Source organism: Grammomys surdaster, unplaced genomic scaffold (assembly GCF_004785775.1).
Source record: "Grammomys surdaster isolate TR1022 unplaced genomic scaffold, NIH_TR_1.0 61, whole genome shotgun sequence".
NCBI classification, from domain to species: domain Eukaryota; kingdom Metazoa; phylum Chordata; class Mammalia; order Rodentia; family Muridae; genus Grammomys; species Grammomys surdaster.
The window spans coordinates 12,539,992-12,552,467 of record NW_021604563.1 but is presented as its reverse complement, the minus strand read 5'-3'; the positions used below and the strand labels follow the sequence as shown (position 1 = coordinate 12,552,467).

Here is a 12,476-nt window from a genome sequence, read left to right as displayed (position 1 = left end):
GAAAGAAAGAAAGAAAGAAAGAAAGAAAGAAAGAAAGAAAGAAAGAAAGAAAGGAAGAGGAAGAGGGAGGGAGGGAGAGAGGGAGAGAGAGAGAGAGAGAGAGAGAGAGAGAGAGAGAGAGAGAGAGAAACTTAAATCTCAATTTCACTGAAATGCAATTGAAAATTTTCTCAATAATTTTTTGAAAGAAAGCAACAATACATGAAGAAAACTATATTCAATGAACAAATTGGTTACATACTAAGAATGTATATAATAATAAAATAAATATCATTTAAGACAGAACTCATATGGTCATTTCAATAGAAGAATAAAAGACATTTGATTAAATCTAGCATGCTTATGTGAAAAAAGTCCTGAGGAGAATAGGAATAGAAGGAAAATATTTCAAAGCAATGAAGTCTATATGTGACAAACTTTTAGTAAACATTATATTATGTGGGATAAAACTTACTACATTTTTTTCCCTGAAACTAAGACCTACACATGGTAATACACTATCATTTTTGTTATTTATTCTACAACGTAAAGTGGTAGCTAATGAAATAAAGCAAGGGAAACAAAAATGAAAGTGATTCATATAGAAAAAGAGTCAAATCATCCCTATTTGTAGATAGAATCTGTGCTTTAATGAACACTAAATCGTTTCACTAGAAAAGTCTTAGGAGTGGTAAATAAAGTAGCAAGATACATAATTAGCATGGAAATTTCATATTTTATCAACCAATAATTATCTTTTAAAAAAGGAATAAGAAATAAAATGTCATTTACAAGAAATTCACATGAATATATCTAAGAATTAAACATCTAAAAAGGTAAAATAGATCTATAACGATAATTTTCAAACACTGATTAAAAAAATTAAGAAGACACTGTATAGAAAGTTTTCCTGTTAAAAAGTGTACAATCAATGCAAATTATCTTAAATGCTGTAGAAGAAACAAAAGTAATTTTAACTTGGCAATTAAAAGAGCCATAACACAGCTATGAATACTTGTTTGAAATCCAGATACTACCCCAACTTTATCTCTTGCTAATATAACATCATAGAGAACTACAGTTAACATCCAAATATGTCTCTGAAAATGTTTTGTTTAATGGGATATTTTATTTATTTACATTTCAGATGACTAGCACACTATGTGGTTCTACTGGGGTTTGAACCCAGGACCTTCTATGTGTAAAGCATTAATGTAAGTTGCATTGATTGTACACTTTCAAATAGTGTTAGTGTATTGAAAACTGGCATGCCAGCTATGGAGGTCTATCAACCAGCTTTTGTTTTACTGCCCTGAAGATCACACAACCTTGGTCTTTTGAAAAAACCTTGTAAGTACTGGAAGAAGTGAATCAGGCTTTAAGCAGAAGCAAGAGGGTAGTGGGCTTGATTATTACTGGTATAACAGCTTTAATTATGTTAATTGTTAGTACTACTGCTTCTGCAATTGCTTTGACACAAGAAGTTAAGAAAGATACTTTTGTTACTCATTTAGCAAAAAAATGTTAGTAATGTATTGAATGTACAAGAGGAGTTAGGCAATTGGAACAATGGATTAATCCTCTTATCCTATTCAAATTATTGGAAGGAGGTTCAGAGGTTAAGAGTAAGGACCATCTTGACTCACCTGCCAAATACCATTGGATTAATGTTAGTTCTAAAATTTAGAGTGATACTCATTATAATTAGGAAAAAGTTTAAAGATACTTCCAGAGTATTTGGCATAAGTCTAACAACTCTCTGAATGTTTTAACTTTTCATAGTGAGCTTATGAATTTAAAGAATGCTGCTCTGCTGAGTATTGATGAAGCAGATACTGCTGATAATATTACCCATGACCTGATAACAGTATTTCCATTTTGGTCAATCTTCAAGAATGGTATATATAGCTTGATCATGCTAGCCCTTTTTGTCCTGAGAATACTTTTATTACTGCCCATTGTGTTAAAGCTTGTCTTTAATAATAACATCAACATGTTGGCAGCCAAAGTGCATGATTTGGACCCGAAAATGGACCCCCAGACAGAGTTATTAAATTAAAAGGCTGGCAAGCCAAGGACGTGTAAGATTTAGCACAGAGCCTTAGCAATCTAAGACAGAAGTGCTTTGCTTTTGATAATACATATTCCATGATGGGTAAGGAATGCATTCTTGGCAGAATGACCTAAGACATGCTCATTCTTCTTTATGAAATAAAAAATGGGGAGAGACGGAGAACTTTGGGGGCTGCTTGGCAAGAATCTGACATGGGCCAAGGACAAGGAAATGGGCTGCATGGCAGGAATATGACATAGGCCAAGGACAAGGAAATGGACTGCTTGTCAGGAATATGACATAGGCCAAGGACATGGAAATGAGCTTCAGGCAAGAAGCTGACATTAGGCTAGAACAAAGAAGTAATTTCAGGCAGGAATCTAAAGCTTAGGCTAAAACAAGGAAGTAAGCTTCAAACATGAATATGACTTTGGGCTAGGAAAAGGAAGTAGGCTCAGATATTTCAGTCATCCTGATAAACCCTTAGAAACGGTGATCACGGAAGTATTCATAGAATGTTGTTTATTGCCTTGCTGGTTCTTTGACTATTTGTGTTTATTGTCTTTCTTGGTCCTTGACTACCTGGAACTATTGTATTCCTAGTTCCTCAACATAGAACTGACCTTAATACTTGCATGTAATTAAAATGGTATAAAAGCAAAAGGGAGGAGGGGGATGGGATAGGGAATTTCTAGGGAAGAGAAATGGGGGGAGGGGAAGGCATCTGAAATGTAAATAAATAAAATATCCAATAAAAGAGATATTTGTAGGCAAGATAAATATTATGAAAAGGTAATATTATCAAAAGTTGTCTACAAATTCAGTAAAACTGCAATCAATATTCCAACATTAGTCTTCAAAGAATAAAAAAGACACTACTAAAGTGCCTAGGGTATGCAAAAGATTCAAAATATTCAAGACATGCTAATAAAAGATTAATACTAGAGGTTCTCTTTTACCTATTCTCAGTTGTTTTTCAGTTTGGTGTTAACAATAATGATAAAAAGTATAATACTAGCATAAAAATAAAAACTTAAAATATAGCATAAGGATCAATATAAAGGACTAATAATTAATGTTTTTAAATCAAATAAATTCAAAGCCAAGATGGGTAAGATTCATCACAGAGCCTTACCAACTTAAGACAGAAGTGCATTGCTTTTGATAATGCATATTCCATGACAGGTAAGGAAGGCTTTCTTGTCAGAACGACCTAAGACAGGCTTGGTCTGGTTTATGCAATAAAAAAGGGGAGACATGGAGAGCTTTTGGAGTTGCTTGTAAGGAATCAGACGTAGTTCAAGGATAAGGAAATGGACTGCAGGCAGGAATCTGACATTAGGCTTGGACAAAGAATTAATTTCAGGCAGAAATCTAAATCTTAAGCTAGAACAAAGAAGTAGAGTTCAGGTATGAAAATGACTTTGGGCTAGGACAGGGAAGTAGGCTCAGACATCTTGGTCATCCTGATAAGCCCTTAGAAATAGTGATCACAGGAGTGATCATGAAACTCTGTTTAATGCCATGTATATTCTTTGATTATCTGGGTTTATTGTCTTGCTTGTTCCTTGACTATTTGCATCTATTTTACTGTCAGTTCCTCAACTTAGAAATGACCTTAATATTTGCAAGTAGTTTAAACTGTATGAAGGCAAAAAAGAAGGAGGAGGGATGGCATAGGGTATTAATGAGGGAGGAATGGGGAAGGGGATGGCATCTAAAATGTAAATAAAGAAAATATTGAATAATAAAAAAGGTTCATCAAAGGTTCTGTTATCCCACAATGAGTGAGATACACAATCTGTTCAACAGTTCCACCACTGATATAGTTGTTTATATCCCACCTAGACTCCTTCTGTGCTTTAAAATATGCCTTAGAGAAAACAGCAACAAGAAATGGGACTAGGCCATGATTCACAACTTGCTGTATCTGGTCCTGGAATCTGGCCATAATGTTAGACACTGTGAACATGGCTTCCTTCTGAGTATTAGTTTTTGGGGTTGTTAGCAGTCTTGGAAAGACTGAAAGTACTCCTGCATCTATCACATTCTGAGTCTGTTCATCTGTTCCAGTGAAAATATTCCCTATGATTTTTAGTGCAGGACTCACAATGGGCTATTCAGTAGCTCCCAGAATCTTCACAAGTTAGGAAACAACTTCCTTCTTCACAATCATCTCAATCCACTCATTTGGACCATTAGTAAGGTAGGAAATAGACCACCATGAGTCTGCTAATACTTCTGGATTGTTGTGGTGCAAGAGAAGAACTAATGTAGGAAGAATATGCTCAACGGCATCTAACAGGGGTGCAGAATTCTTATTTTGACGAAGGTTTTGAGAGTGTCCAGGTAATATTAAGTAAGTAACCACATGCCAAGGATTACAGATCAGGAGCTCCAAAACATGGCAACAGTGGATCAACTACACCATGATTGATAATTAAGTCTCTGAAAACTGAACCATTACCTGCAATGTTTCCAAGGGCTGGCTTGCTGATGTGAGCATGGGGAGATGCCAAGAGACAAATAAATGTTGGGATAGCACCTCCATCTACCACAGCTTTGATCTTTTCAGACGTTCCAGAAGCAATGTTAGTGAGTGCCCAAGCAGATTCAAACTGAATGGAACTACAGTCAGATTTGTCTAAGGACACAAATTTTGGGATCAAACCAGCCCAGATGATATTGTCTATAGGAGGCTGTTTCTCTCTAGAAAGCAGTTTCCAAGCAGTTTAAGTAGTTTGAAGCTGACTTTCAAAATAGTTACTATTTATGCCTTTGACAATTTTCTCAACAGACCAATTTACAGTACCCTGATTGTTTCAGTATTCCTGTAGGGGAGAAGTAGCATCATCAGGAAATGAGCTACCAACGTTTCTCCTTTTTAGCATCTGGTCATCTTTTTAAGCTTTCCTAAGTACCACATTACCTTCTATTCAGCAGCTGCACGTTTCTGTACTATATTTCCCCTTGTTCTTGAATTTGTTAAGCTAGGAAGCTGGTGAATTAGCATTCTCATTGGTGGACATGGTTGCAGGGACAAGGAGGAAAGCTACACAGCCCACTCAGACTTCCAAGAAAGTTGGTGCTGGGCTCTAAAGCTGCAGGCCTGTGACTGTCAAAATGTCCACTCAAGAATGTTTACCTTAAATGAAAATATATGTCAACAAATACTGGTTAAGTTATGGCAAAGAGTTAACGTCATTTTATTATTGATGGAAATGTTAGCTTGTGATTCTACAGGAAAACCACTAGGATTTTCTTTTCTTCAAAAATGAAAATCGTCCTATCCTATGATCCAGGTATACAATACCTGCTTATATACCTAACATGTTCTAAGTTAATATAATTCAGAGATACTTGCACATAGATTTTTTAAATTGATTCAGTATATAGAAGAACTAAGGAACATTAACCAACAAAAATGTCCATTCAGAATATAATTTTATTCTACAATAAAGATATATAACTATGATATTTAAAGTAATATGGATGGAATTGAGAATCAATAAGTAAAACACTCCAGACTCAGAAATCTATCAAATGTGTATGGCTATCAAAATTATATATATATATATATATGTTTGTGTGTGTTTGTGTGTGTTTGTGTATGTATGTGTGTGTGTGTGTGTGTGTGTGTGAGAGAGAGAGAGGAGAGAGAGAGAGAGAGAGAGAGAGAGAGAGAGAGAGAACATATCAAACATATCATATGGCTTTCAAACTATTAGAGTTAACATATATACAAGGTTATGCTCATTCTAGAAGCTATTGGATGCTGAATAAAAAGCCTAGGGCTGTGTTGAATACCTCTTCCTCAGTTTTTAGTTAGAAATTTCCTGAATAAGATAAAATTATACAGGTTGTTGCCACTGTTACTGTTTGTCTACAAGAATGCCATGATATGACTTGTGTTGCTAAAGAAAACATGTATGTTGCTCATAGGACATGCATTCATAAAGTCAATACTGAATGGGACGCTTCCTGTATTCTGACTAGCTTTCAGGTTATTCTGTGCTATGTAGACTGCTTGAGAAAAACAATCAAAAATCTTACCTAGTTTTCAACTACAATAATGAACAACATACCAATATAGGATTTATGTATAGGTAAAATAATGAAATAGAAAATAATATGTAAATCAACTACTTTCTGATTGAATTAGAGGCCTACATTATAAAAGGAAACACATGTCTGACATAGCTGATTTGGCCATGTATAGGGATGAGCCTACTAGACAGCCACCACGTTCCTGCTGTTCCTCGGCTCTGAAAGGGCTCTAGCCAGATAGATTCACAGGCCCTGACACCCATGAGATGCCAGCATGGTTGATGGCTGTGCCAATCCACCACAGTGCATCCAAAAAGCTTGCCTGAACCCCAGACAATATCTACAATCATTGCAGTACCTGGTTGAAATGAGACTCTTAAAGATTAATGATTATATAAAGGATTTATATATTTAGAAATCTTCAGTCAACAAGATGCCCACACAATTAAGAGTTGTTGCCCAATACCTAACCTTTTCACAGAAGTTGCTACCTAACACAGATTTCAACTTATCCATGGTTCTCCATGGCTGATAATCTCCTTTTCTCTTCCCCTTCCTCTATTTCTCCCCTCCCTTCCACTTTTCTCCCCTCCCCTTCCTTTCTTTCTCTCTCACCTCTACCTTTCCTTCTACTGCCTAATCACAGAGCTCCAATGAGAATACCATGTAGCAGAATAAGTAACCTGCTTCAGCCTTGTCCTAGGGTGAACCTAATACCATAATTCTTCTATACACAGTATCAAATTCCCCATTAAATTCCCATATTTATAAAGGGTTAATCTCTAATATTTCATCTTTCTTTGTTCTGTGGATGGAGTTAACACAGAAACATAATTTTTCATAGTGTAGAGTCAGCTAATGTGAAGTGATTCTGAAAATGAGACATCTACATTCTGTATACTTACAAGACTCAAGGATGCATATAGAAGAAGGTACAGAAAGATTATACGATCTAGAGGTAAATGGAAAACAAACAAAATAATGTCTTCAATATGAAAGGATGACTATGCTCATGAAAATACAACAACTATAGTTCTTTAACAAACTTGAGCCAGTCAATATTCCAGCTTTCAAAGGGAAGAAATTCATGAGAACCCTACCCTTAGCTGTGAATCTACATACTATTATGGCTTCTAGAGAAACAAGAGTTAGCATTCAATAGCAGAGCTTCTAGTAGGTAACCACACTTCAGTAGATAAAACAATATTCAGAATTATATGGATAGCACAAATTGCAGTAAGTGTGATAAAGCATAGATTTCAGAAGTAGTACAAGACATTCGTGAAGTAATAAGTAAGGTTAGGACTTGAATGTGTTGTAGGGAGAAATTTGGGTGAATGTGATTAGAGGATATTGTATTAAATTCTGAAAGATTTAATATTTTTAGGCCAGTAGAAGGTCACTGTGGTGGTTTGAATAGGAATGGCTCCTACACACTCATGTGTTTAAATGATTTGCCTGTAGAGAGTGGTCTCATTGAAGTAGGTGTGATTGTGTTGGAAGAAGTGTATCACTGTGGAGACAGTGTTTGAGGTCACATATGTGCAAAGTAGGCCTACTGTGGAGGTCTCCTTCTACTGCATTTGGATCCAGATGAGAAATCTCAGCTCCTTCTCCACCACCATGTCTGGCTGCATGATGCCATGCTTCTAGCAATGACAGTAATGAACTAACCTCTGAAACTAAACATGTTCCAATTCAAAATTTTCCTTTATAAGAGTTGCTGTGGTAATGGTGTCTCTTTGCAGCAATAAAATACTAACTAAGATTGTGGCATTGTTGTGATATTTCTGACTGTGGTTTTGTTTGGAGGAATGTCGACTTTGGGATTTTGGGTTAAAAAAACAATTGAAAGCTTTAAGTGGGGCTTAATTGTCTATCCTAGTAAGAACAAGAAAGGCAAAGGTGCTGATAATAATTTGAAGTTGGAGAACTGGCTCAAGATGTTTCAGAGTAGAATAATATTTATATATTTGCCTAGAGAACATACTGGTTATATTTTTGCTAAGAATGTGGCATCTGTTTGTCCTTGTCTTAAAAATCTGCCTGAGGCTAAACTGAAGTGTTTCAGATTAATTCCATTAGCAGACATCTCAATATAGGCTAGTATTGACTCTGTTATGTGATTATAAGTGTTCACTCTTAGGAAGATTTATAATGAAATGGAACAACTTGAACAAAGAAAAGTAGAAAATGTACAACTCAAGGAGAATAGGTGCTCCAGAAAATAGAATGGAGCTAAACTGTGTTCAAAGAAATTAAACAGATTAAATAAAATCCTGTTGTTAAATTGAATAAAGGGGAGGGGTAACCTTACAACAAGAGTATAGGGAACTAAGGTTTCAATGTGAGAAAAGGAATGGAAGACCTACTTAGATCCAAGCTTGGTAGTACACATCTTTAATCTCAGCACTCTGGAAATAGATTCACCTATATCTCTAAGTTCAAGGCCAGTCTTGTCTACAAAGATCCAATAGAGCTAACCATATGCTGTAAACACAGCCATCAAAAACAGGAAGATGATAAAGATATAATTGAACAATTTTACCATATGCCTGACTGAGCAAATAGCAGAGATTATTAGATTTGGCCACATGGTTCTTGATTTAAAGTGAAAGGAAAAAGAAATGGGTTATGGAATCTGCCTATGCTGCTAAGGAAAGCCACTGAGGCAAGACATGACATGTATATCCCTACAATGGCCCAGACAAGCCATTGTATAAAGCAGTAAATGTGAAGTTTGGTTTATCTTAGAGATCCCAAAGTATTGGTGATTCCAGAATCATTGAATATCTGCTGATGAAAGCTGCTAACAAGGAGTGAAGCCCAAGAGAAAGAAGTCTGTTCCCATTAAAAAAAAAAAAAAAAAAAAAAAAAGCTGAAATGACTTGGAGACCTGAAGAGGATTTTGAAATCAGACCGAAAAAATGCAGATTTTTGAGTTTGCCCAGCTAGTTTTCTGTGAGGCTCTGGTCCAAGATTTCTTTAGTATGTTCCTTTTCCTACCTTTGACATTATAATTGATTATTCTGTGCCACTGTGTGTTGTAAGTATGTGATTTTTTATTTCAATTTTATAGGAGAGTACATTTAAGAGGTCACATGTATCTAAGAAAAGAATTTGAACTTTGAACTGTTAAACAAGACCATGGGGACTTTTGAAGTTGGACTGAATTATATCTTTGTTATTTTATGGCTACAAGCTTAATGGGGCTGTGGAGTATAATATGGTGTTTTGAATAGTAATGTTTTCCATAGACTCATGTGTTTGAATGCTTGGCCCAATGGATTGGCACTATTGGTTGTGGCCTTTTTGGAGGAGGTGTGATCTCATTGGAGGAAGTGTGTCACTATTGAGGCATGCTTAGAAGCCTCATAGGTTCAAGCTAGTCTTAGTGTGAAAGTCTTTTTCTTTTGCCTGTGAATCAAGAAGTAGAAATCTGAGCTTTTTCTCTAGCACCAAGTCTGCCTGTTTGCAACCATGCTTGTTGTCATGAAAATAATGAACTAAATCTCTGAAATTGTGAGCTAGCTCCAATGGAATAGTTTTCTTTATAGGATTTGCTATGGTAATGGTGTTTCTTGACAGAAACAAAACCCTAACTAAGACAAAAACAAAAATAGAATGTATGTATAATGAAATTCATGTCACATGAATTCATTTCACATAAGAACTACTTGTGGAAATGATAGAGGAAAATAAGATGTGTGTATGGGTAATTGTGAGAGAAGAGCAAAGAACAACAGTGTATAATTCACACAGGAATGAAAATGTCAAAGATTAGTGCCAAACTGATGATAATGAGAAAGGATATGATACTCTGTCTTTTTTCCATGGCATAGGAATTGTAGTCATTAATTCACAGCAGCTACAGTTGACTGCAATGGATGTTTAGAAGACTGGTAGATCCAATAGTCAGTCATAAATAGAGAGAAGGGCAATAGAGCTCTTTCAATCCCTGCTGTATGATTAGTATGGATGCATGCTGAAGGAGCCAGAATTATTGTTTTAGTTTTGTATTCACTGGTAAGATGGTCAAACTATAATGCATAGTTTCATATCCATGGTCACATTGAATGGCTTGGTTAAAGTGAGTGAGACACAGAAGATACTGGAAGAGCATTAACATGATGGTGGAAAAGGGAATTGTAGGGAAGAGTGGGTAAAAAAGCAGGCATTTATGAAATGAGAAAGGTACGTATGTGAAAGTAACCATGTATCAAATTTTCAAAGAGCACATTCACATAATTAAAATATATTTAAAAAATGAAATACTTTATTGTGATGACTACTCTTGCTTATTAACTTGACTATATCTGGAATTAACTACAATTTGATATGGAGAGTACATCATTGAGAGATTTTTTTTGCTTGGTTTGAAATACTTTTGTTCATGACCTTTGAGTTACGAAGACACACTTTGACTCAAATATTGAGACAGAAAAACACATGCATTTAAATTCAATATTGAGGCAGGAAGAAGCACATTTTACCTGTGTCTTACCTTTGGCTGGAAGTCTATAAAAGGACAAAGAAGAAAGAAGATCTTTCTTCCTCCCCTGCTTGACCTTGTCTTGATAGTACATACATTCTGTTGGTGGCATTATAGCCTACTTATTGGGAATACCAAAATATCCTGAAGACCAGCTGAGGTCTTGTGTACTTGTGTACAGCCTTGTGTACTAAGTATCTGCTTCATTTTTAGAGATTTTATTTGTAACCAGGCATTGTTGTATTAGCTGGATTGTAGTCTGTAAGGCATTCCAATAAACTATATACATATATTATATATATATATATATATATCCATATCATATAAATACATACATGCATACAAGTACATAATTTCTAGTACATTAGAAATCCTGAACTTACACAATTATTCTGTGTATTAATTTATAATTAATTACAAAGCATTGAAAATATTGAAAATTAAAATATCAATAATTAAGCTAGCATCAAATTTACTACACCCTTATTACTTACAAGACAATGACATAACTGTGGACACTTTTGTATTCTATAAAAGAATTTAAGAGACCTTAGAAACTACTTCTTTTGCCAATATTGTGTTTTCATTCTTTCTTTATGCCTTTGCTAAGGTCATTGCTGTCAACGTAGTCTCTGCCATAGAACACAGACTAGCAGGATATTACACTGAAATTATCAGGTGTGTTGTCAGAACTGTATGTTCTTTCCTCTCTAATAACTTTACAGATAGAACTTGGCAAAGGCCATTGGGATTCTTTAGTCATCATGCTGCTCTATTTCCTGCATTAAAGGGTTGTTTGCTTGAATGTTTTCCTTATTCAGAAATAAATTTTACATAAACATGAAAAATAGAAGAAATGCTTTCTGAATTGTGGGTTATTTTAACTGGATCCATAGAAAATCATTCACTTAAGTGCTAACTAAATGTTTTCTCACACAAAACCAACATAGTTCAAGAACAAAATGAGAGCTTCAAACTCTAACATTACCTCAGTCATTGGGGTATTTGAAACTAAATATTTATGATTTAGATAATATCTTGAAAGAAAACAATAAGGTAATCCTATAAACTTGGACATCCCATCATCTGTTTACTCAAAAGCTCTTTTAGTGTGATGTGATGATGAAATAATTATGAACTGTTAACACACCTGAAACACTGTGTGTTCTAACGAACAAACAAAAAGCAACAACAACAACAACAACAACAAAACACACAAAAACTTTCCACAACTTAAGACCTTTTCACACAATATTTATACTTGGAAATGAAAAAGTATTTATGTTTAAATTAGCTTTCTCTAAAAATCTAGCAACAACACATTTAAAAGAAGCTAAAGAATGAATGAAGTAAATCGACAAATTGACTTACTCATAAAACCATTTACTCTTCAAAATAATAGTAAATAATAGATAGCATTAAGGTATGTGATTGTCTCGATTATTATAATCTATGTACACTGTATCACATGTCAAGGAAAATAGGTTCATATTATAATACAACAATCAACAGGGAGCTAATTCTGTACATTTTGATACTTAAATTTGCCTGAGATTCTGCATGGCAGTTGTTCTTATTGAGTTAATTTTCACGATTTTTCAGTTGCCGAAACTAAGGTGGAAAGACAAAAGTGATAAAGAAAATTGAAGATTAAAAATGTATTTTGCAAGTACTATAAATGAGAGGCATTTAGATGCTACAAATTTAGTAATCTGCATAAAATCTCAATTGCATAAAAAATGTAAATTTGATTTTTAATATCAAGATGATTTCTATTTCATTGAGGATCTTATACTGCATTTCTTGAATAATATTTCATCATCTTTGTAATTTCTGTGATTGTATGTCATATGTATATATCAATGGTCTTAACAAAATTTTCTAAAATGGTAGCAATAAGTGATA

General features: G+C 34.7%; 1 pseudogene; it reads right to left on the bottom strand.

Annotated features, from left to right (window-relative positions):
- Positions 1 to 5,061, bottom strand: part of LOC114627237 — a 9,554-nt pseudogene extending 4,493 nt beyond the window's left edge.
- Between the last annotated feature and the right edge of the window lie 7,415 nt (positions 5,062 to 12,476).